The 23,881-nt window shown below is 49.1% G+C and overlaps 1 protein-coding gene across 1 annotated transcript in view; it reads left to right on the top strand.

Moving 5' to 3' along the window:
- LOC101064538 (low-density lipoprotein receptor class A domain-containing protein 4) overlaps nt 1-23,881 on the top strand; it is a 100,396-nt gene that overhangs the window by 3,439 nt on the left and 73,076 nt on the right. The window contains exon 2 of the mRNA XM_029838525.1: nt 22,969-23,052. The gene's annotated coding sequence lies outside the window, so the exon portion shown is untranslated. The remainder of the gene's footprint in view (nt 1-22,968; nt 23,053-23,881) is intronic.

Genomic DNA, 23,881 nt, shown 5'->3' with positions numbered 1-23,881 from the left:
CTCTTTATTAAGCGGAGAGAAGCCGAGAAACCGGCCCGAACGCTGGAGACGGCGCTCCTTTGTCACTCTCCCGGTGGTTTGAAAGAGGGCAGTTTTGTCGAACAGAAGACTCGTTGACTGCCACAGAGTTGTTAATGCACTTCCTTTTTGTTTGTGCTCATTTCATCACGGAGCCAAAGCTGCCATTTAATAATTCACAAAGCCCTGCCAGGGCCGGAAGACTCGCGTTGAACCTCCGCTTCTGAGGACTTCCCATTTAAATCGAATCAAAAATTTACAGGCGGCAGGAGGGGGCGGGCGGTCGGTCAGCGGGGACAACAACCCGCTGACCGACTTCCTGTCTTCCCGACCAGATGTTTTTGCTCCAGCAGAATGGTTTAGTCCGCTGCGACTGGATGAGCGTTCATTCAAACGATGACGTTCCGGCAGAGTGCAACGTTCAGGAATGTGGGAAATCTGAAATAAGAGAGGGCAGGAAGCTGGAACGACCGACGACGAGGTAGCTCCTGAGAGCGGGGTTGGTCTCTGCTCGGTGGGGACAAGTGCGCCACATCCTGTCCGACCCGCTGGCGTGACTCTGATTGGTTCTAAAGCAACATCTCATTCATCAAAATGAGCTGTTTTTTCCGAACGTGACAGAATTGAAATAGCTCGACTTGCTTTTCTGTAGCACTCTCTTACCATCGGAGTTCCACGTTACTTCCACGGAATTTATTGTTGGTAGTTTAATGTCAAAATACAGTCTTTGATGTCATGATTTCAATTTTTTAGTCTCAAAACATTTGTGTATCTAAGAAACATGAATAAATGACATTGGAAAATTAGCTATTGTTGTTCAAATTGTGGGGAACTTTGCAGAAATGTGTGTCGACACGTTCATTTATCAAACATTTATTCTCCGTCGGCATTCATTTTGGACTTTCTGGTGTGGCTGTTTGTCAGACAGGAACCTTTTTTTCTTGCATTCTGTGTTGGATCTCGTGTGCCCGCTGTGCGCTACAGAGCCTATTAGCACCAGGAGCTCACATGTGCGATACAGTCCAGATTTTGTGTGTCTGAGGGCTTAAAATAGCCCCGGTGTTAACACACTTGTTCTCATGGTGCCAGACTGAGACGTCTGCGCCTGCCTTTGTTGCAGCGGCGTGTTGTGGAGCGGACCTCTGGCTAAAGGCTGAGATGTTAGCAGGCTGCGGCCTCTGCATTATTGATGCAGGCGGTGGCCGGGGTCTGCAGGCCATAGGCTGCAACCTAAAAAAAAATCAGAAGGTGGAGTGAACTCAGACTGAACCTGAGAGGAATTTAGCAGCAGACGGTGAAGACGGGGGCCCGGGAGACCAACACGGAGCCGAGAGACGACCTGATTTGGTGACACGACAAGTTTACCAGTACATTTTTAATGAGTCCGGTTCCCAGGGCGAGACTGGGATGATTAAATTTGGCTCTTGGGCTGGAAAAGTTGGAGACAGCGTGTGTCTAATGGGGCAGAGCTATGTTTGGTAGCTTTATATAATGAACATTATATAAGAAAATGACATTTTGACCCCGTTTGCTCCTAATGATGTTGTTATTATTTAATAAAAATATGATGCCTGGAATTAACACTTTGGGTGAGGGTCTCCACAGTGGTCTGAGGTTGGAGGTAAAGCTCCAGCTGCAGGGCAGGGCAGGGCTGTAATCCATCCTCACATTTAAAATAAGGCTAGGATCTTTATTTAATGTTATTAGTATTCCCATTATAAGTAATCTAAATGCCAGAACTAGAGTCTGCTCTGCCTTATTTAACAGAAGTTTTAAAATGCTGCGTGCATATTTTTCTTGCTATCAAGCAAAGTAGAAGTTGTAATGTCACCTGATGTCACGCTCAGTGTTAACCATAACTTTCTGTTTCCAAACTTTCTTTTCTTCTGGTACAAACTTGCAGACTCTCGGGAATTAGCCCTGCTGATGCAGCATAAATGCTAATTAGCCCGTGACGTTAGCCTGCCCTCAGGACTGGGGCGTCATCTTTAAATCATTAAGTCCCACTGGTTATAGCATTCTGTAATAAGTGCCACGCTCTGTTGTATCAAAGAGGGATAATTTTAGAAAGTTCCTGCCTTCAAGGAGGAGCAGGTTCACCGCAGGGATACAGGGAGCATCACTCTTCATGGGGGGAGTTTTAACCATTTATTTTTGCTGCAGTCCATTTGTCTCCCGCCGCTCACAGTCTGGAAATTTGGCTTTGGAGACGAACAACACTGCATCGTCCACAAACATCTTGATCTGCACTGTGCGTGCGTGCGTGGTTTTGGGTTGTGGGAGGAAGCAGGAAACCATTTAGAGGCCGTGCTGCTGTCCTGTTGACAAACAGACGTCTGCCCGGGCTTCCATGTGGCCGCCCTGACCTCAAACCCAATATTTGTCCATTTCAGAGAGGTTGAACCCTGCAGCTCGTGGTGGCGCGATACGCTCAAGTATCCAGGCCTGAAACTTTCTTTCCCACAGACTGACTGGGGCGAAACTACTTTGCTTCCTGTTAGGAACTTGTAAAGACAGAGGAGGGACCAAAATGAAGAGGAGCAATTCAATAATGGTGACCATAAAAATCATCTTTTAGGAGGCGCCAGGTCTAAAATGGCCCTAATATTCATGGAGTTGGTTGGTTAATCTACAAATCTCAAAGATCTGACTGAAATGGCTGCAGTTTCTACTTCAGTGAAGATGTGGACCTTCTTTAGTGCCGTTTAAACTTCAGAATAAAACATATAGTAAGGGAATGAAGAGCTCTCCTGATTGTTATTAAGCTGCGTACATCAGCGCCATACATTATTTATTCGCGCAAATGTGCATTTAATGGCATTTTGTGCTCCGCATGCTGCTTCATATTTTGCTTCTGTTGTATTTTAGGTCTGAATCTGCGATAAATAACTTTTTGTTATATGGCTGAAAGCTTCCCTCTTTATTTTCGCACATGTGAAGTTTACATTAGTCAGCCAGTACACTTTTAATTACATTCAAGCTCCATGTCCTAGTCCCAATACAAAGCAAAGGCTCAGCTAGCATGAGTCAAAACAGACACCAGTGTGCCTAACTCCTCACGTCCTGAGTGCTCTCTGGAGCACTCGGACCCTTTAACGCCCATTGTTGCATGTGAGGGATGAGCCGGTTGCTGAAACAGCGCCATCTAGCGGCCCGCAGGTGGAATTCTCACATGTCAAAAGTTTGGATTGCTCAATCGTCGCAGTTTCTGACCTTGCGCTAATGCTGTTAGCTATCTCGCGCAAGTCTTACTTGACACAAATAAAGTTTGTACGTGCTGCGGTGGTATGTTAAACGTTTAATTCCATCCATGTTCCTGCAGGCTTCTGTGACACATCCCTGAAAGGATGTGTATTTTTGTTTCACATCCCACAACTTTCCTATTTTAATTCAGCACTCCTGGTTGCCACCATTGTTTCCATCATCATCGCTCCCAAAAAGAGCCTTTTGTTCTGTGGGATCTGACTCTCTGATGAAGGCTGATGCGTTGGAGTTTGGTATTTCTATCTACAGTATAACGTCACCACAGAGGCGATTTTCTTTTTAAATTTGTTTTAAGGTTTCGACACGCCGCTACCCTGCGGCGGCCTTTCAGTGCGGATTTTCTAAAAACCAACCAAAACTGCCCACCACCTGCCAACAAACTGGCCAATTCAGCCATGCCCGACAATGAGATATTGTTCCAGTTTTAATGGAAACCACAGAATATGATGGGATGTCGACTTTGCTCCGTTTCTGTGGAAACGGTCGGTGTCGCCTAACATCTTCGCGGCGTTTACTGCATGGCCCATAAAACGAATGGACCATTATGACCATTCCAGACAATATAAAGGTCCAGTCGGTCCATCTGGACTCAGGTGGTCCGGCTGGGTTTGTCTCTACAGAGGTCGACACGCATCAGCGCTGCCCGCCGTTGGCCGCCACAATCACCAGAGGAGAAGTCATTGAAAAGTTAGTGCACTAACTTACTGCACTTATGGGAATCATATCACCTTGGTGTGTGTGTGTGTGTGTGTGTGTGGCCACTGGTTTATGCATTCTTGTCTTGCCAAGTGTTCTGATGCTGGCACCAGGCCAACTGTGACACTACTTTCGTGTCACACACACACACACACACACACACACGAGGTGATGGAAATGCCATAAATCTGTCGGTGAGGCTGAATTAAGCTGCCACTGGGGGCGAAGGGGGAGCCACTCAGCACTATAAAATCTTGTGGGCTATAAAAACCGATCTGTCCAGTGGAAGTGTGTGTGTGTGTGTGTGTGTGTGTGTGTGCGTGCGTGCGCGCGCATCTTTGTCTGTGCATACAGCAAACTTTAATAACCTCCCTCCCCTACACACACCACCTGACACTGTCTTTGTTTTGAAGTTTTTTTACTTTTCTTTCTGTGTTACCGCTCACTGGACCACGATTAAAGGCGGGTTTAACATCCGAACGCCACGTTTGTACGCTGGGGACGCGGTGCTGCATGGTGAGCCACTTCCTGCCAGCAGATGGAAGCTAATTCATGGTGCTGCTCTGCAGTGTCGGGATTAGAATCGGCTTGTCTGTCCATCTGCTGCCGAGCACGACCCTTCGATCAATTATTCTACTAACAACCCCATTCATTCTTGGTTTTGACAAACTTTTGGCAATTTTCTTTCACTTTTACTGTCTGAAAGACGCAGTCTTGTCCAGAGAATGGGTCCTTTGTCATGAACGGGTCGGCTGTTAATGCTGAGGATGGTTGCGTGTAGCAGTGAGATTGACCATCGATTAGGTGGTGAAGGGACGGCGTGAACGACGGATGATGCACGTCGCACGCCTCCTAACTGCCGTTCATTTGGATCTGAGCCGTCAGAGACGTGCAGATGGGGAGTGATGAGACATTTGTGACGGGGACGCGGCGCTCCTCTTGTCCCGGCGCTGCCTTCTGACACAGCAGCAGTCTGCTTACCTGCAGTCGCCTCCCGTTTGTCCACCTGACCGCAGCGCTCGCCGTCCAGTCTCGCTGTCGGCGCGTCCATCTGTCCGTCCTCCGTCCGTCTGGACCGCGCAGCAAGTTTGTCCTCAGAAATCCTCCGTTTGTTGTCTTCGTCCAGTTTAACTCTGTTTTCCTTTTAAGGCTGTTTAATGGGTGGATTAGTTTACAGAGACACCTTTAAATGCTAATAATCCACCAACCCCATCACGTTGGATGTCTCTTCACTAATCTGCTCAGTCCTGCCCAGATTACGTCCCCAGTATAATCCCACTCAGGTCTGATGGGGATCTGAAGAGAGCAGCACGGCGGTTCTGGCAGGTCGGTGACCACAACCTGCCAGAACCGCCGTGCTGCTCTCTTCGGTGGCATCTTCTCTCCGGCCCTGATAAGGTCGGCTCAGTTTGGTGCTGACCAGACCGTGCCGTCCCATGCCGCTCTCAGCCCTGCCAGTTCTGTGTGTGCACGCTCTGGCGGCATATGGCGGCGACATGCTGTCAGGGGAGCTTGTCTCCTGGCCTGGCCTCCCCATCCCGGGACAGATGGCGGCTCACTGGGCCCTGAACAGCTACCCCGGGCTGCTCCACACTTTCCGCCCGCCGATGCCGTCTTACCTTGGCTCTTCCTGCTTTACTGCCGTTCCGTGGCACATGCCAACACTCCGGCATGTGCCGGCAGGCTGATTTAATGCCGTTCGCGTCCAAAGCTGATTGGAAATAAGAATCCGGTCAAGCAAAGTTCATTTTATTTGCTAACAGTTGTGCAGAAATATGGCTGGATTTTAGGGAATTCCAGTCGGAGGACAGTTGTTTATGAGGATGGCGAGCGGGTTTTTATGTTTAAAAGCTGCGGAGCGACAGGCCGTTCCACCAAAACCTCCTTCTTCCCACGAAGACGCTGATAGTTCTTTCAGTTGAACATTCTTGGCCACCATCTTCTTGGCTGCTCCGGGAGTGTGCGGCGACATCACAGTAAACATGTTGTTTTTTAATCCGGTGTTTTTTTGTTTACAATATTCAGTTTTCCTGGTAAGGGGCCAACGAGAACCTACTGCTGCGATCACACCCTCCGTGTCTCTGGAGTGCAAACCAGCCCGTCTGTTGCAGGCGTATTTAAATCTGTTTATTATATCTCTGCTGTAAAGAGGCTTTCTACTTCATCGACTCACGGGGCTGCGAACACGAGGAGGCTGCCCACTGGGGTCTGTCCACACTCAAACCTGTTTTAGAGAAGGCTGCTGCACGGAGCCCTTCGCTCCTGCTCGTGTTCATTGTGAGAGAGCTCCACTCTGACAAATTCTTAGTGCCTTTGAGTGATTCCTCTGCCTGTCGCGCTTGTTGTTGGGCAGCAGAAAGTCTTTGTCTCTCTTGACAAAGGAGCAGAATCAATCTTAAAACTCCTTTTCTTCTTCTCTTACAGCTTCCGTAGCCGTTGCTCCTTTGCACAGGTAGCTCTGCTTTGGATTCACGTGGGATGTAACGCCGCCGTCCCGCTCTCTCTATAAGCAGGCCCTGTTATCCACCTAGCTCTTTTCTTCTCTCTCCCTCTGTCTCACCACAAATGAGCATTCTCGGCCTTCCAGGGAGGGTTCGAGCTCCGGCCTCTGCTCTCTGAGCGAGGGTCTTAACCTCCCGGGGCTGTGACTTTAGCGTGAACAAGGCGGCGGCGTCCTGTGCGATGCTGCCTGCCAATCCAAACAAGCGCTTTTATTTGGCTAATTAATCGTTGCAGTCCCCCGTTCTTGGCCTCGTTAACGTCTCCATATGGCCTCTCTGCTGACTCTTTCTGCACTGGGCCTGAAACAAGCACAAGGAATCGACTCGGTGGTCTCGGGATTAACTTGTGCACTTAGGTTTGCCTCCTCTTATTTGGAATCTATATCTCGTCAGGGTTAATTCTCCCCAGTGGTGAGACTGCCATTGTTGGTGAAGGTAAAGCTCCAGTGCTGAGTTTGAGGCAGAGCGGCTTAGTAGTGGCGTCATGAAATAAAAGAAACCAAACCAAGTTATTTTGTGGACACAAATGAGTTCCAGAGGTTTAATCAATGACCGATGCACATGCACGCCGGTCTTTGTGATCATTACTGGGTCTCGGTTTCCCCCCCCAGCGCCGTGCATACGTCAGTGGGGTACAGCCGACTCTGTCATGTGTGAAATGGGCTGTGGTTGATCTCTGCCCTGAGAGAGGAGCGGAGAGCATTTCAACAGACGAGATGAGAGCAGCTCTCTGAAGAGGAGGCGGAATCCTGCAAAACAAAAAAAGGAGAGGGAGTGCTGCCGAGCAGACGTGACGAGAGAGGACGGAATAACACGGTATCCAGGAGGAGAGGGCAGATTAGGAGTTTAGGAGAGAGGACGATGAGGGAGAACACTGAGACCCCTCAGCAGTAGTTTATCGCCATGCTTTAACCTATAGTAATCTCCCCGGCGTTTCCTCACATGGCCACTCATGTCGCTTGGTAACCATTTCTAAATTCTCAAAACCAAATGAGTTTGCTGATTTTGTTTTTCTACAATCTAATCCCAAAAGGCTGAATCACAGACGATATGGAGAAGTTGTTGACGTTGTCGTTTGGTGATGTCATCCGATTAGATCTTATTTGGGATCATCCCCTAACGCGGGGTAATCCAGTCATCTTCTGCCCCACTGTGACCAGTCCGGCCAGTCTCTCCGCCCAGTCCATTTGCCCCCTCCCAGTATAACCAGTCCTCTCATCCTCCACATTCCTGTAGCCGGTCCGTCTGAGCCACGTCTCCTCCTTTCCCACTTGACTCGCTTTCACTTTGGAGTGGTTTTATTTTAAATCCATCACGCTGATTTATGGAAGATTAAAATGAGGTCAGTGTTGGAATAATTATGGATCTGCCTGGATGTTAAATAACAGTTATTTTCTTTTAAACCATTACCAATAAAGTCCCTCATGAAGTTGATTGTTATGGAATATCTCCTATCCGTCTTAACGACGAATGGACCGCGCTCATTTAGCGCCGTGTCTGTCGCCGTCCGTCATGGCCAATTTAGGAATCTGACATTAAAGCGGGTTTTTTTCCTCCATTAATCTACTAATACTCAGCCTGTTATGTGATTATTATTGTACGCACACTTTAGAGATTGATGCTCCTTGGTGAAGAGGGTCTGTTTCAGACTGGACGTCTGAGGAGGAGGAGCGCGTCGGGGACGTTCTGCACGGGAGATGAAGAGCGTTTGTCAGAGGACGGATGGATGTGGAGGAGAGAGGAAAGAGCGAGCGAGCATTAAGAGTGTGGCACTGCGCCACTCTGCAGCAGCCTCGCTGACTGACAGCCTGACTGCCGACTGTCTGTGCTGGCTGACTGCTTGGCTGGCAGGATGGATGCAGCAGTGTCCCCACAGCTTTGCCCTTGTCTCTGTCTCCCCCCACCCCCGCGTGCATCTGCCCCCCCCCCACCCACCCCGCCGTCTCTCAGCACTGCAGCAGCGACTTCGCCCAGATGAGGCAGAATACTTGTGATTTCTACTTTTTATTCACCCCCAAATAAAAATAGCTGTGGGTGAAGCTGCAGGTGCTGCCGTGTGTGAGTAAACAGCATCTCCCTGCAGAGAGCCTCGGCAGTGCGGCAGGGAAGCAGAAAAGAAGCAACAAATTCCATCGGGTGGTTTCCAGTATTGACTTTTCTCAGCGTGTCCTCCAAAATAGGTGTGAGACTTTTCTTGTAGCATGAAAGCCCGCCTTTACTCATCTGACCTTGACTCTACTCTAGCCTCCTTCTTTTACGTTCTCACTTCCTGGCAACAAAGAGCCCGGCGCTCTGTAAACTTGGTGGATGTGCGCAGCGCGAATTAAGCGAACGTGGTCGCCTCTCGCTTTTTTATTGTGGGGGGGGGGGGGGGGCGACTTGATTTGGGTCCCGCTGAAAGTGACGCGGTGCTTAAAGCAGGCTGACAGGACGGGAAGCTCAGAGGCTGGCCTCTTCATCCTCGTCTTGCTCGTGCCTTGTTTCGCTCCGGAGCAACGGGAAGCCGCGTCTGACGTTGGGATGCGACAGCAGGCCGACCATCCTCCATCTTCGTCATCTTCAGAGGAGGACGGCCCGAGTAAACAGGGTCACATCTTCAGAGTAGAACCCTTTGTCGGCTCTGCTGCTGCATTGCAGCACCGTGTTGTCCTGTCTGCCCCCCCACACCCCTTCCCTGTGATGTCTCTCTCTCTCTCTCTGCTTGTCTCCACTCTTTTCCTGCTTGAGGGCAGTCAGATGTAGGAATGATTCCGCCATTTATTACAGCTAGAACCTGTTGTGGTGTTCCTGATAAACAGGACTGTGTGTGTGTGTGTGTGTGTGTGTGTGTGTGTGTGTGTGTGTGTGTGCGTGTGGGAAAGATTGCGACGCCTGCAGACATGAGCAGAGCTAAACTGTGCGAACATGCTAGCAGCTGGCTTTCATCTGGAAGTTAACACATTTTTTTTGTCTCTGAGAATTCTGCACAGCTCTTTCCTTGTCTGCCCGTTTCTGAAATGACCTTTGGTGACAGATCATCCAAATCAAACCGTGACAACTTGTGAACTCAACAGTGACTAAACTGGAATGTTCTCCTCCTACCTGTATGGGCTGTCCAGGACTTCCTCTCACGGTCTGATGGAGCTGACCGCAGGCTCCAGGTGGCCCCTCGGGGTTTCAGGTTAATGATGTGTGTGTCCAATCGTGGACAGGTGACCTGTTCCTCCCTCCAGCACCCTCCCACCTATTCCTAATCAGGAATATATACAGTCCAGCATTGATACAGGACTCAGGTCTGCTCATATTCACCCTGTACAACAGCTCTCTGATGGATTTTAACCTTTAAGACTTTGAAAGATTTCAAGGCATCTTCAAGTCAGCGAGCCAGGTTCTGTAGGTGTTAATGTCATGTTTTATGAATATTTATTATTTAGCCATTCGGCGCATATTCAGTCCACTTCCGCCCTTCTGGCTCCAGTCCCACCCACCCGCTCTGCCCTGTGCCCCATCCCTGCTTGCTAGCTTGCCGCCGTCTGGCTCCCTTTGTTATTGTCATTATCGCTGGATTGTTCTCAGCCCCTGGTCTGGCTCTGTCACTCTCCCTCAGCCTTCCTCTGTCATTACTCTGCCCACATGTCTAGACTGAAGTGAAAACTTTCGCACTCGCACGTCTGCGAGGTGTGTGTCGGTTCATCAGGCACAAACGGTGTACGTGCGCACGCGCACCTTTGGGTTCAAGTTCGGCTGCAGCGAGGGCTGAAAATGCAGCCTGAATGTGAAGACGAAGGGTCCTCATCATCTGTGGCAGCTAAATGATCAACGGCGCCTGCTGGCGTTCCAGCCCCGGAGCCAAATTAAAGCCTTTCACTTCAGATAATGACAGCCGTGCACGATAATGTTGCAAAACTTTTAGATGAAATGTAGATTCGGCTAAACATCCGACAGGACCAGTCAAAATTACGTCCCCCAGCGGAGCGTGGCGGCGGCCTGTGAAGGAGTCAGGGTGGGAAATCAAAAGATTAAAGACTTTTATTGTGCTTTTATCACATCTGCTTCACACATAATATCACATTTATGTCTGGGTTTGGGCTGGCGGGGGTATATTCCTCAAAATGAGCCTCTCTCTGTGGTTGCATCATGTTTCAGACTCTGTGTGTGTGTGTGTGTGTGTGCGTGTGTGTGTGTGTGTGTGTGGGTTTGCGTGCTGCAGGTGTGAATCTGCTACGGATGATTCAGTGCTTGCTCTCAAGTGTTTTAAGGTAATGGATTGTGGTTGGTAATTACACACTCTGGTCCTCTGACAGCGAGGCGTCAATCCGGGAGACTGAATCACATGACCAGACGTGGGGCCAGATATATGCCCGACTGCAATGTGGGGAACCTTTAGGGAACAGTCGTCGTATATATCCACTGTTGCATTCTGGCGTCTCCGTTTGTCTTTGGGAGCTTTTGTGACAAATTAGTGCAGTTAGTACGATATCCATGGCTTCTTTACATCCCAGGATGTAGAGGAGCAGACTTCTGTTGGAGATGAAGGAGATGGGGGCTGGAATGTGACTGGTCGGCCTCGCCTGCCATCAGGGGGAAGCATGCGGGCCAGAAAGAAGCACGTTGTTAAGGGCATTGTTGTAATAGCATAGCTGAAATTAAAAGGATTTTTGTTACATTTTACTGGAAAATTGGTTTGGGATTGTGGAATTTTGGGTTGGGAAGCCTCAGTGAAGCCTCTGTCCCGAGTTTGAACCTGGGCTGTTTCTCTTTTCTGCAGCTGCTGGATTTTGGGTGATTTTACTTCGGCCTCGGGGAAACTCGAGACCTTCCTACAGTTTACAACCGATAAATGAATCAATGGGAATATCTTCGGCAGCCTTGGATGCATCATCCAGGGCTGCCGGGACCATTTCTGCCTCTGATTTCCTGACGATTGCGAGCTGTTTATCTGCAGCTTTTGTAATGCTGATTACAGCACGTGCACCCGTCTGACATTTTCCTGCGCTGGTGTTTTGGCCGTTTGCTATTATTATTATTATTTTGAAATTATGCTGCTGACATTTTTGCTTAAAGGGATATGGTGGCATTTCGGGTTCCACCACATCCCGACGTCTCTGCTGCAGCAGGATGTTGTCGGCGCTGCCGAGGGACGTTTGTTCTTTTTCTCTGTTTTTAATCAAAGAAATCTGCAAAACAACAAGGGGGAAAAAAAGAGTCCTCATTAAAAATTCAGCCCAAGTTGATCAATAAACCACACGGGAGTGAATCAGACAAAAATCTCTTGTAGAACATTTTATCAGCCTTTGGCTGCATCCTTATTGGTATATGACACAGATCTCTGCTTTCTGGAGCCATCATTTCTTTTCAGGACAAAAATGGATAATCCCGATTTTGGAGGATTTCTTTATGTCAATTAAGAGCAACATTTTAATCATATGTTTTAATTAAAAAAATGGAGTGTTAGCAATTGTTCTGCCTTTAAATACAAAGTTGTTTGGAGATTAAAGTAAATGCAGAGGGAAGACGTGAACAGATGGCGAAGATGTGCCAAACTTTGTGTCACAGCAGAAGTGCGATTAGCAGGTGTTTCCAACATACCCTGCTCTAATCGCTCTCAATTTTGGGTCGCACCAACTGCGAGAAACACCGCACAGGATTCAATTCTGCAACACGGCAGCTCAGACAGTTGGTATCTTCTCCTTTATTGATGAATCGGCAAATTGTTTCCTCTAAATAATCCCAAAAGGCTAAAAAATGACTCATCTGCAGCTAGCATGCTGGCACCTGCCACCTATGGTGGCTAGCTGCATCCGATTGCTCAGATATCCCGACCTGCCTCACCTGCAGGGGCCCCTTTGCTAAGGACCTTCCAGCTTTGACGGGGACGGAGAGAAGGGTGTCCGTCTCTGGTCTGGGTGGTGTTACTGTCGGTGCACGTGAGAGATAGAAACATGGCGGAGTGATCCTTAATGTCACATGTGGCAGACAGCCTAAATGAGCTGTGTGTGTGTGGGGTGTGTGTCACAGAAGTTAAACTGGACATCTGCTGCATGAAATAGTGATAATTTCTTCTGTCTTGCATGGCTGAAGCTTTAGTGAATTAAAAAGAGCAAACGTTAAGGTTATTTTGTGAAGAGAGGAAAAAAAACCCATCTGTGCAGCAGCCTGAACCCTGATATCTGGTCTCAAAGTCATCATTAAAGAAGGAAATGAAGCAAATGGAGTTGTTGTGTGGAAGGGTTGCGAAAAGTTCAGCCTGTGTTTGCTTAGTGTTGTGATGGGAAGTTCAACATTCGAGTCTGAAACAATGCAGGGAGAAACTGCTGGGGTGGTGTCTCATGTAACCATCCAAACAACACTTCCTTTGTTTTGTTCTTTCCCCTTTTCTTTTCCAAACTCAGCTCCACCCTGTTCTCCGTCTGACCCGGAACAGCCAGCTTAGAAAACGGAGCGACACGGGGGAAGGTGCAGCAGGATGTGTGTGTGTGTGTCTGTGGCGTAGCTTTAAGTACCAATTAATGAATAATTCACCTGCCATGCCAGAGACATGTAAACTTTTAGAACACGGTTGTAAAATGGCGCTGGTCATGAATTATTCAACATTCCAAAAACCTGGAAAAATCCCGCCTGCCGCTCCAAGAGTAGCAGTCAGGACGTTATCATTTCCAGATCTGTGATCAGGTTTGATTAATTACGGAGCGTTCAAGTGTTAATGTGAGTTGCGTGCACGGTTTATGCAACAGCAACGGCCGCTCAAAGTGCTGATTCGGCCCGTTGGTGTCGGAGTGGAGCCAGTGCTCTCCTAATGCAGATGACAGACTCCTAATTAGTCCCCCTACACAAAACAGGTTTGTGGTGCCAACTCAACCTTCAGTGAACCTTTGGTGTTTGGCTAAGGTGGCCCTGGCTCCTGCCCACGCTGCCGTTTGATCACCGACGCGGCCATAACGTAGATAAACGATAACGGTGCCCCTCGGCGGAGGGTTGGGCCGCGGGTCAGGGACTTCTGGAAGCAGAGAGCCGCTCCCGGTCGCCGCCACAGATCTTGCGCAATTAAGTTTAATCCTTCCAACTTTCGGGCTGCTGCAGCCAAGGTCGTTTGAATAGCACGCCGCAGTTTGCATCAGGGGGCTTTTTTTTTTTGTTCCTTCCCTTTTTACGTGTGGGGAAGGTTTGTTAAATAGGCCATTCATCAGCTCATCTGACGCTGTTAAGCACACAAAGGCTCGGAGCTGCACGTTCAGCCCTCGAGAAACACAGAAGTGAAATAGCTCCTCGATCCCCATCCAACAGTCCTAATCAGTTTCATTTTTCAGCCTAGATCTCTCCTGGCTGCATCCCACATTTTTCCCATCATCCCACTCAGCCACAGTGAGCCGGGGGCACACCTGGGAACGTACACGTGGGAAAGGGCCAGACAGCGAGCACGTAGCATTTATCACCAACCAGAGCGTTTCTTTGGGCTCCAATCAAGGCGTCATGCATTTACAGTTCACGTAAAATAATCCTCGAGGTTTAGAGGTATAAAAAATACCCGAGAGAGGCGAATATTTAGCATAGGTGAGAGAATAAATGAGCTTTAAAAGTGGAAAATTGCAGCAATGCTTGAAGAAGTGGAGTCACAGTCAGACGGAATCGCCTGAAACACGAAGGTGTGTGTGTTTCAATGAGATAAAAGGAGGTGCGCACACTCCTCCTCCTCCAGACCAAACCTGAGCGACGCCGCCGTGACGGCGCCGGCCATGGGATCTGACATTTCTGCGGATGTTTCGCTCTTCTAAGACCCGTTTTGACCTTGTTTTTATGGCATCGGCGCACTCATTAAAACGGTTCACTCATTTCTGCATGGCGTGAGCGACCTGAGAGGAAGCCTTGAGCGGCGCTCCGGTTCTCAGCTTGGGCGGACGGAGATGTGCGGGCAGGGCGGGGAAATAGGGAGCTTTGACTCTTTGGAGAAGAGAGAAATCCACTTAGCGTGTTAATTGTTTATGCTGTTGCTCAGTGTTTAAGCTCACTGCGTAGCTACAGCAGCCGTCCACCGGGGGCGCCCCTCCATAAATGGCTGGACTTTGGCGTCCTTTATCTCTCCGCCGTTTCAAACCGTCTCCACCTTCACGATCCCTAAAGCAGAGGCTGCCGTTGCTAAGCTATTGCTGGGGGTTTTCCTCTGCATCTTACACACACGCGTGTCGGTCTCACACATGAATTTACACCCGTCCTGACAGTTTGTCTGCTTTCCATCCCAGCCACGTTCTCATTGTAGTGCAGATCTGCCCGCCTGACAACTCTGATAACACTTGGCTGCAAAAACCTAGTGCAGCACAAATCATCTCATGACGCACCGCGCGCGCACGTGGCGCAACACTCTGCTGTGTTACTGTACGCTGGCCTATGTGTGTGTGTTGGGTGATGACATTGAATTGGCAAATGCTTCCTGTGCTCTGGCTTCCTGCCTGGTCCTAGCAGATCTGCACTTGAACGTGACTCCTGGAGAGAGACCAAATCACGAACCCCCCCCCCCCCCATCCCACCTCGGCTGGTTATCGTTCATAAACATGATGCATGTCTGCACAGGGGAGAATTAGATTCCACTCCTCGGGACCGTTCCTCCTCGTTATACTATTTCAAAAAGGCGGTTTATTCAGCCGCTTGGAAACAAACCGCCTCCGCAGAGAGGAGCGGAGTCGGGCTCTCTATTATAGCGCCGCTGAGCTGGAGTTCAGGGTTTGGCTGCAGACATGAGACACCTCCTGGTCCTGAACTCCTCGGTACGCCAACGTCAGCGGGGAGACGGAGCGGCGGAGGAAGAGTGGAGCTTGCGCAGTGTCAAAGAGGCAGCTGCTCGGGGGGAAAAGGGAGCCTCGGCGTTTCTGCTGCACTTCATATTTTAGGGAGGGATGAAGGCGATGAGTGCAGCCAGAAGAGATAAGATAGGCTTATTAATTAAGACTGATTGGCTGTGCTTGGATCAAATACTCCCTGCAAAACCTCACTGACGATCAAAGCAGCTGCCAGAAGCTGGAGGCCATATTCAACATTTTCAATTCTTCACAGCAAAACAGGCAAGAGTGTGTGTGTGTGTGTGTGTGTGTGCGTGTGTGTGTGTTGGAGGGGTTAGACAAAGTCATGCTTTTTTCCCTGACTCTAAAGAGCTCACAAACTTGAGGTTAAAGCTTCTTGGTTGCCCTCAGGTGATGTTGGGTGAGGCTGCAGTAGGGGAGTACGCCGTCCCTCCCCTCTGTGTTTCAAACCCACCCCAGGGCCAATTTAGAAGCTGTAATTATTCCGTGGTTTTTGGTAGTTCTTCTCAAGCTAATGTGTGCAGATGTTCGCTTTTCTGAACTTTGAACAAGCTATTTGATCTCCTAAAAAACAGATCACACGTCACGGTTGACCTTAAATGTGCATCACTGATTCAAAGAATGGGGGGGGGGCAGGTGAGAAGGGTCAGGGAGGAAGTCAGGTTCCTCCTCTGAGGATCATTTAAGGTTAAGAGGAGCTTCCCTGGCAACGGTGACTCACAAATAATAAAAGAATTCCTTTCATTTTCATCAGGAGCGGCTGTGTTTGGTAAACATTTCTAGTTCTTATAATAAAGACGCCGGTGACAGATATATTGAACACCAACCAGCGCACGGCCCTTTAATGTGGGGAAAAGGATCTCAGGTAAACACCTGGATAAACCGCCTGGTTTGATGGAGCCACTGTTGGGAGAAATCTGGGCACCTGCCACCGATCTTGGCTCGGTCGGGACGTTAGCGGCACGCCGTCAATTAACAAAGAGGCCTCCATCGACTGGGAAAGGGCGGAACGGATTGTCTTTTCACACTAACCACAAACTGCCTCTCTGCACCCTAATGCTCCCTTGGCGTGTCGGAATGATGACAGGGAAGGGCAGAGATGAAGATGGGCGATGCGGAGTCATCAGGAGCCCTCTCAGGGCTGTAGCGTGACGGCTGTGCCACGCCGCCGTTGGGAAAGGAGTGTTCATGAATGTTTGATCCAGCTGGAAAGGTGGAGCGTTTCTCCTTCAGACCTGCTTCTCCAGTATTTATCTACCCCTCTTTGATCTTCTGTCGGTTTTGCTCCTCGCCGTTGGATCGATAGCAATTAATGAGGAGGAGAAGGGAAAGAAAAGCTTGCCAAAGTGACTTTGAGTTTGTTTAACCATTCACACCCTCGCAACGCCGCAACTGTCGTGTAGACTGGGCTCAGCCAGATGTACTTTCACCCCCTGGAGGCAAAGTCATTTCTCATCTGGCACACCCAGGGATGAAACATCTGAGAATCCCTGCGCGCGCGCACGCGTGTGTGTGTGTGTGTGTGTGTGGAGGGTTTAGTCACGTGCTGCAGACAACAATCGGATGCGTACGCCCTCACAGAGTGATGACAGGGTCACCGCTCGGGTGAGACCACAGGGAAGTGTGAAAGATCTCCCCCGCTCTCCTTCTGCCTTCCTTCCTCCCTGTCCTGACCCCACCTCCATAGACTTCTTTAAAAACCCTCCATCACTTCTTATTGTTTCTGTCTGCCTGCTCCCACCCCTCCCTCGCCACCGCCCTCCCCCGCCAGTTGCCGTCTCCAGGTTGCCGTCGCCTGCGCGGGGCTGATAAAGCCCACTTATATAGGCAAAGTCAGCGGGGCAGAAACAAAACGCCGCTGCAGGGTTTTAAATATGAGCGCCGTCACCTGAGCGCCGCAGCGACCTGCGGCGCGCAGATACACGGGCTGACTGACGGGAGAGGGGCCGTCAGGGCGCCGTGGCGGGCGTGCTGTGTGGGTGGGTGATTAGCTAAACCGAGTCACGCTGACAGGAAAGAGCTTGTCATGTTATTAATAGTTTCGGGGAGAAAATAACTACTAACAAATGCAACTGTTGCACATGCTTATTATGTTTCCTGTTGTTTCCCATGGACACAGAGCGAGTGTGTGTTGTTGCAGACGGTGTTGTGTAGCAACGTTGAGCTAATCAATATTAGATGGTTTACATAAAAGAGTAAAATATAACCCCCCCCCCCTTCCAAAGTGGGAAAAGAAATAAAAGTTCGCGTTTACTTAACTTTTGTTCCACCCACAATCAAAGATGAAGGTAAAAGCAGCCGTGGCCTCGGGTTTGACCCTCCAGACGTAAAGATTTCACGGCAGAATAACATGGAGATGGACCCATTATTCTGTAGTGATCTGGGAGTGGACAAGCAGCTGTGATAGCAGCACTCGCAGCAATCTGGCGCGTCATGTCAGCGCGCGGGGGGGGGGAAACGGCTCGAGACGATTAGGAAGAGGGAAACCAACGGGGAAAAGCAGGCGTTGATACAGGGCTGCTGAAAGGACCAACCGTGGTACCAGGCAGAAAATGATAAGGAAAGTCTTCTGCCTGCTCAGAAATGGGAAGAAAGCGCCAGGTGATGTCCAATCAGGAGGCGCCGCGTATCGGACGCGTTTCCACACAAACAGGAGCCAGACGGCCGCCGCAGACCGAGTCCATCAACTCTAATAATTGTAATAAATTTACCTCTGGCTGCCTCTCTCAGCATCCACTCCTCTCCCATCATCTCTTCATCACTCTCCCCCCTTCTTCCTGACATCAAACACTTCCTCCATCCATCAAGCCCTCCATCCCTCCATAATCAAACTGGGCCCTCCATCCATCATTTTGTGGCTCTTCTGAGCAGCCAGGCTGGATGTCTTCTTTTTGTTCGCTCTCTTCATTCCTTTATCTGCCATTTTGTCCTTATTCCTCATCTCTCCTGTGTGGGTGTCCTGTGTTGTGTGTGTGAGTTCCTGCTACGAAATAAGGACCGCAATAAGCATTTGAACTTGCAAAGTGAGGACATTTTAGCAGGTCCCCACAATTTCAATCAGGATTTTTGTTGTTTGATGTGCAGCTCCTTATTGGAAAACTGCTCACAGGGAAGACAACACATCATCTGCAAACGTGGATGAGGAATCGGAAATAAACGGGAATCGGGCCTGTGGCTTGAAAACTTCTGCATAGCGGTCAGTTTATTAAGGCAGGATTGTTTTTGTGGAGTATTTCTCCTCCACGGCCTTTGTTTTCTCCCCTTTGAAAGGGCAGAATGCCAGCAGGCGAGCTGTTTCTCACCCGGGGATCCCTCACCTTCCCTTTATCTTCTATTCACAATGCGCCGCAGACGTGCGTGCACACATCCTCCGCCGTCCCTCCTTTTTAATTTTTTCTCTCACGGCGGTTCAAATCATCTGCAGAGCGGTGAAAGCTGCAGCGGGAGGGGGCAGAGATGGAGAGAAGGTGGAGAGGAAGAGAGAAAGAAAGCAAACGAGCGACAGAGGCACAAGTACAGAAGGTAGCGAAAAAGATGGAGAAGGAAGACAAAAATCACGTCTGATAAGGAGGAAGGAAAAAAGGAAAAGATGCGGACTAAGAGTCTTTTGGGTGTGTGTGTGTGTGTGTGTGTGTGTGTGTGTGTGTGGGGTGTGTGGTTGATTCTGCTTCCCTCCGTCAGCAGCACTTTACACACAGACTTGATGTTGTTACCAATGAACTTGACTCATAAACCCCTTTCACACATGCTCCGTATCCGACCTTATTTGGATTCACAGTGGGTGAGCTGGATGCGTGCGCACGGATGTCTGATTTAATCCCGTTGTCCTGATTCGGGGTAATCCTGGTGGTTTGAATGAAGCGAGGCGGCCTCGGGAATAACGAGCAGAGCGGAGACGTGTTGACGAAGAGGAGGAGACAAACCAGAGGGTGAAGAGGAGCAGCGTGACGAGGACCAGCGGAACTTCTGACGCCGGAATAAGCCGACAAATCCGGGGATTTGATTGTGCGTGACCAAATAACCAAGCGCCCGTGGGAATTCTGTCCCCTCCGAGGTGGTTTTGCTGTTTGTTGTTGCAAGTGTCGACTCCTTTCCTTTTTTCGATTCTGGAAAACAGGAATCAAACAGGAGCATTTAGAAGGGCTTCGATCAGCATTTTTATCTATTTCTAAACTTTTTTTTCCTCCATAAAAGTTCAAATGATTAATCCAGGACTTAATTAAAAGTAAAAGAAAATGAGATAGGGATGGTAGCAGGATCAGTTCGTCTCCCTTTTCATCTTGCCAGCTTTACTGTGGATACAAAGTTGCTTTTCAAAAGTCATAATCGGTGCAGCGTCGATCGCTCCAGGCTTCACGTGAACTTTGAGGAAAACACAACTTCACCGAGAGCGAGATGAAGCTACCAGAACAGAGAAGGGAAAATCAAAAGTACGAGCAGGAACATCTATCCGCATGTGTTTGTGCTCCAACCTGTGAGGAAGAAGACAAAATCTCCGGCATCAAACTGTGAAATAAACGTTGGAGCTGAGACAAAGTCAGAAGCTCACAGATGCCAAACTTCAGGAAAGGACCTTTTCCTGACCTCCCAGAGCCTCGATATGGTGAAACCATTAAAGACTTTACACTCAGAAACACATCAAAAAGCCCTAAACACATTGGTTTTCACCTTCAAGCTCCCAGCAAGACTTTATTCCTCACCATCGTCGAGATTAGCACTCGTTTTTGTCAGAGTCTCTTATTCAATTCAATCGGACTATGACTAGCATGTGAAATTGAACTCAAGGACTTTAAAGGATTCCAAGGAGGAAGCCCAAGGTTGTGACCTGCCCTCCAAACTCTCCAGATCCCAGTCCAATCAAGCTCTCAGAGACCCCACCTGAAGGATCCCAGGGGATCTTCAGAGGCTTCGCAGCTCCATTCCATGTGCGCGCACGTCCTGGGAGTCAGAGGCGTGTGGGGTGGGTTCAGAGTTCTCAAGGAGGCTGGAATCAGACTGAGAAAGTTTCCGCAACCATGAAAAAATAAGCGGTGTCAACTTACGCTGCCCCCCCCCCCCCAACCCCCCACACCGGGGGCTGGGGGGGAAAAAACCTGACCTGGTTGGGTAATAAAGCCGCCTCACTGCAAGAAGGAAGCGAAGGAACACCCACCTATTAGAGCTCGCCGAGAAAATCGGAGCGCATCGACGCGTCAAAGTTGGGGGGGGGATGAAAAAGCGCAGCGCCGCTCCGGAAAGACGATTTTAGCCTGTTTTTCAATTTAGAGTTAATGGGATTTCCAGCAGCCTCTGCCGATTCTGTTGTTAGTGTTTATCCCATCCTGTCTGCGCGACCCCATCTTTTATACCTCCGCAGCTTCCCTCCGTCTGAGCCCAATCGGCTTGTTTGTGTAAATAGCTTACTGCTGCAAAAAAAGGGAGGATATTCTCGTCTGTACACGTTTGCAAATGTTCCGCACACGCACAACGTGCACGCTGGGACGGCTGGGCTGCCTCTTCTGTATATCAGAGCCGACTGGTGGGCAGCTTCCTCCCGCGTCTGCACGTTGTTTTCTTTACCTCCAGAGAGGAGCAGCTCCCTCCTCGGGGCTCAGATTGGATTGGAAGTGATCATGAGTGTTGGGTTGCTTCTACTGTAAACCCCCCAGGCGGGGGGGGGGGGGGGGGGCATGAACAATAGTCATTTATTTAATTTTTAAAAATGGCAGCCAGAAAGCTGCCACGCGGGGGCTGGGGGCAGGTATTTTGTAGGCGGATTAGAGAGTGGGGGCACTTAACGTAGGCCCTCCCATCTGGAGTTCACCCCCCTCTAAAATATTTAAACTAAACTTTAATTAAAAACAACATTCACTACTGCATATAACCCATAAAGCACCCACAGCACATACATGCATATATACATGTGTGTATGTACACGTGTACACGTATACACTAGGGGGTGGTGTGTGTGTGTGTGTGTGTGTGTGTGTGTGTGTGTGTGTGTGAGAGAGGGCACACGTGTGAAACGGGTGTGATCATGAGTGTGGACGAGTGTTCTCTCCAGTGTTGCCCCCCCCCCCCTTGGCAGCATGTTGCATCATTTGGGGGCCGCGGTGTTACTGTCGGGGTAGGTACCCAGCGCTCTCCTGGGGGGACTTTGGTCTGTGCGTGCTTGGGTTTCTCTGATGGGGGGGGGGGGTTCAGTCTCACTCATCGTAACACACAGCCTAACCTGGCTGTGTCACGCTTATGAACGTTCACTGTTGCTGATTGTGAACGCTGCTTGTGTGCACCTGTCTATATGTGAATAGACCTCTGTATGTATGAAAGGACGTTAAATATGCATTGCTGATCTGCACCTTTCTTGTATCTCCTGTTCTATTCTCTTTCCTAGTTCCTTCATCACTTTCTGTCGTTAAAGAGTCGTGGTCTCTATTTTCTTTCTTTTTTGGCCTCTTTTGGGTTTGTTTGGTAGTTGTTGTTTGTCTGTCTTGTTGTTGTTTTGTTTTGATTGTTTGTTCTCTCTGGGTTTCCTGGAAGTCAGGGTCCATCATTCAATTATAAAATAAATTCTTAATTGATTTCATGGATATGGGGGGGCACGAGTGCTCAGCTCCCCCTGCTGATTTACCACATTCACCTGTAAAACCACTCAAAAAATTCTCAGGCTGCAAAAACTTGACAAAAAAGATGAAATCTAAAATGCAGGCGTCACGAAAAAGGCGGAATTTGCGTAAACATGATCAGAGGTTAAATGACAGGGTTTGTACCTGCTCGCTGCATTTGTTCAAACAGACTTTAGGAAATAAATCATCCTCTTTTGTGGAGGAAAGGTTGGCGGTTGGCAAAGGAAGTGCTGAGAACGAGGTTTCTTGAACGCCTCTCTGACGCGTTTGTCTGTGAGGATTTGCCCTTGGTCATATTCACACACTTTAGATGAAGTCTGGCTTTTTTTATGCCCCACTATGCAAAACTATGTCTGGGCGTGCAGACAGTTGCACTCGTCCATTTTACTGGCAACATTAGTTTGGTGTGAGAGATTCTAAGTTCTGTGAGTCCAAGAAAAGCAGAAAAATCCTTAAGACAACAACGATCGAGCAGCGATGGAGCTACAGGATCGCTGTGGGAAACTGCTCGTCGTCCGCTGGGAGCCACTGAAACTGGATGAAACCTGTTCCGCTGGTGTACGTCAACCCTGGGCACACAGTCAACACACATTTACAGATCATATCAACCATCATCAAATACCTGCACAGTCATCGGGTCGGTTCCCTTCTGTCGAATGTCTCCAGGCGCAGACGTGACTTTTTCCAAATTCCGCCACATTCCAGCCGCTGGCGTGCAGGTGTCTCTCTCGCCCTCTTCTCAAAGACCGACGCATCACTCAGACGCTGGCAGAATGCCATGTTGATGTTATTTTTGTTGTTTAGTTTTGGAAGATGCAGCCTTGTTAGCGTTAGCCAAAGCTGATGCTAGAGTCCATCATCTGACCAGCGCATCGATACTTGACCAGAACGGGCTCCTTTTTCCTGCTCCTGCTGTCGTTTGGCGATGGAATGCCCTTCCCACAGCTGCGTATTGTGGTTCTAGCTCATTCTCCCAGCAGGTTTGGGCTCCGTTTAAAGTCTCCCTGCCAAGGATTTTTCCACTTTCATGTAAAATCCAGATTAGACGATCGCGGCTCGCCTCCGTTTCTTTGATCTGATCCGGTCGGGGTATCCCCTTTGCTTCTCTTACAGAACCGGGCCTGGAAAAAAAAAAGAACAAAGGAGCATGTGACATCACAGCGGGTTCAGACTTGGAAGAGACAGAGAGAAGTAGCGGTAAGACTGACAGATGAAAGTACAGAATCAGGCTGAGGCAAGTCTGTACAATTAGCCAGTGTGATTAGATTAGACTACTGTACTGGATAAAGCCTGGGGATATACTGGCCTAGTTGGCACACACACACACACACACACACACACACTCGCAGGCTTTGAATCCATGACAGGGACTTATGTAATGTGCTTGTCACCACAGACAGACAGGTTGTCCCCCTGGCAGCTGAGTAATCATGATGACAACAGCCAGTCAGGACGGCGCTGATCGAATGGTGGCCTTCATCACTCCGTCCTCTCCTGTTGAGGCTTTTCTGGAATAAAGGAAGCGTGAGCTCACATGCTAGGCGCTTCTTCACTTTGACGGACGTGCGCCGGTGGGAACAAGGCTAATGTTTGTCCTCCGCAAAAATCCGCTTTCTTTATTTTTGTGAATTTTTGATGAAGAGTAAATAGAGTTTGGATTGCTGCCGGTGAGGATGAGGCACGCAGGGCGCTCCGCTGCAGGCCTCACCTCCGTCTTCATTACACATGCATTTATGGGAGTGAGGCATTCACAGGCTCGACTCACTCGGAATCGTCTGTTTTGGTTCGGGCGTTTCTTTAAGTCTGGCGCCGCTGCACAGATGAGCACAGATGAGCCTGGAGGAGGCTGGAGCTCTGCAAATACGCCTGTTAAACAAAGGCTTAATTGATTATGGAGAACATAAGAAGCAACCTCAGCTCAAATTGACTTAATATTCAACTTGCAAAGATTTTACTTTAGTCTATTTGCTGCGTGGACGGGAGGCTGGGCATCTCTGTGGCCAGGTGGTCACATGATTAATGAGGC

This window comes from Takifugu rubripes, chromosome 7 (assembly GCF_901000725.2).
Source record: "Takifugu rubripes chromosome 7, fTakRub1.2, whole genome shotgun sequence".
Lineage (NCBI taxonomy): Eukaryota > Metazoa > Chordata > Actinopteri > Tetraodontiformes > Tetraodontidae > Takifugu > Takifugu rubripes.
The sequence above is the reverse complement of the archived record's forward strand: the minus strand, read 5'-3'. Positions and strand labels throughout refer to the sequence as shown.